Raw genomic sequence first — 2,417 nt, forward strand, 5'->3', positions numbered from 1 at the left:
AAATCCTTAAAAGTGAGTCTATATCCAGACATAACTACAGGAACCAGGATAATGGAAAGGAACCAGGGAGGTAGAGGAAAAGAAAGAATCTGAAAGAGAAGAATAGTAGGAAACAGGTGTTAATAAGGGCAATATGGATAAAAATTGGGTTAGTTTAAGGGAGGGGGGAGGGAAGGGTATACAAGGAACCTAGCGGATAAAGGCAAAGAGGGAGCTCAAGAGAGGTAGGACCATAGGAGAAGCTTATTATTAATGGAGAAAGGGGGTAAATGGGGGCACCTTAATTGGTGAAACAATGATGGAGGGGTTAAACAATGCAAGAGATAAATAACGCCTATCTAGTTTTAAAAACCAGAGGGAACCATATTACTCCAGTAACCTACTGACAAATTATACATAGCAGATCAAGAAATATATATCTAGGTAAGGTTTATCTAAGAACAATTGGTCTTTGCCCAAGATTTATCTACATGACACACATTAATTAAAAGCACCAGACTGGTGGAATTAACCTTCATGGATGTTTAACAGACATACTTTGAGGTCTATACTAATTTGGTCAGAGGGACATAAAGGACAGTTTTTGCTCTGTGCCCTCCTAGGTCGACTAGTTCCAGGGGACTAAGAGCATCTCTCAAAATGTCCTGTAATTGTGATGGGTCATCTGTCCTCTTGCTCAAGGAGACCATGGAGACCCCACAAGATCGACTTGAACAAGTGTCCAGTCTACAAAGAGGAGGATCAACACAGAGGAATCATTTCCTCCATGCTTCCAAGCGAAGCCAACCATGGTCAAACAGGACCTTTGATTTATCTTCACGTAGGTGAAACTGGTAAATGAAAGCCAGGGGCTCCTCCCCAGGCCATGTGACCCCCAATGAACAGATCCTCAAACGGCCTTAAGAGTAAAAATAAATTGGTTTATCTGGGCCAATTGTACGGCCTTAAACCCCAAAACAAAAGTAGAACCAAAGATTAAAGGGGCCAATATAATTTTTTAAGAGTCCATATGCATAGCTAAAGGTTACATAATAAGCAACAATGCCAGATAGGAGATACCTTCTTTTGAGTTGTTGGCCAGGGTGGCCAAAGGGACTCCCAGATAGTAAACCAGCATAGAACTGGGAAAATGGACAGCAGACCTCAATCTTGTCTAAAGGAATATTGACAACCAATTGCTGCTAGATGAGCAACAGCTGACCTTCCTAAAACAAAGGCCTCTAGATAAGCTGACTAGATGCACCAGATGGACACGTAGTGGGGAATGGCTGGGGGTGCTGACAACACAGCAGACAGTAGCAGGGATAACAGAGTATAAGGGCTCTAGTTGGCTGTGGGAGGGTGCCATCTGGGAAGTGGGTGTATAGTTGAATAAGATGGTTTGGGATGTTCTGTGTGATATACACACAAAAAATTTTTTAACAAAATTTTTAAAATGTATTATATTTGAGGAAGAAGCATGGAAATTTATGTCATGAACATTACCATTGAAATCTACCTGATGACTTAATAGACATACACAGGTGCCAAGGATCCGAGTGCTACTTATTATGACTAGTAATAATCAGATACAGATGAGAGATGCATGCACCAGCATCTCAGTGTTATTACCAAAAACAATGAGTGTTTCTGTAAGAAACAGTATATTTTAAAATGAAATGGAGATCTTTTTTAAAGGTTAAATGCCCATTCATTTTTATGTCTTACAGGGCTTACACTGAGTTCAACATTGTATAACTGTATTAATTCAACAGCGAACCTAAAAATTTTATAGCCACTTTTTGAAAGAGATGTATCTTTTCTCTGGAAACTGTTATTGGGCATGTTAAAACTGTAATGAAATGCTTCTAAAAAAATAAAAATAAATTTTAAAAATATTTTTTTTAAAAAGGACAATACAATGCAACACATCCTCTGGGACACATTAAAAGCAGTCCTAAGAGAGAAGTTTATAGCTCTAAGTGCCTACATTAAAAAAATTAGAAAGAACCCAAATAAATGATCTAACACTGCAACTCAAGATGCTGGAAAGGCAAGAACAAATGAAACCCAAACCCAGCAGAAGAGAAGAAATAACAAAAATCAGATCATAAATTAATGAAATAGAAACAAAGGAAACAATACAAAAAATTAATGAATCTAAGAGCTGGTTCTCTGAAAAGCTAAACAAGATAGATAGACCCTTAGCCTAGTTAACTAAAAGAAAGAAAGAGCAAATCCAAATCAACAAAATCAGAGATGAAAGGGGAAAGATCACAACAGGTTCCCAAAAGATCCAGACCATTATAAAGGAATATTTTAAAAACCTACACACTACTAAATCTGAAAATATAAAAGAAATGGATGGATATTTGAAATCATGGGAACCACCAAAGTTAAACCAAAAAGAAATCAGCAGTTTAAACAGACCTATAACA

At 37.6% G+C, this 2,417-nt stretch overlaps 1 pseudogene; it reads left to right on the forward strand.

Moving 5' to 3' along the window:
• Positions 1–2,417, forward strand: part of LOC103742475 — a 95,716-nt pseudogene that overhangs the window by 58,468 nt on the left and 34,831 nt on the right.

Source organism: Nannospalax galili, unplaced genomic scaffold, assembly GCF_000622305.1.
Source record: "Nannospalax galili isolate Female #2095 unplaced genomic scaffold, S.galili_v1.0 scaffold800, whole genome shotgun sequence".
NCBI lineage: Eukaryota > Metazoa > Chordata > Mammalia > Rodentia > Spalacidae > Nannospalax > Nannospalax galili.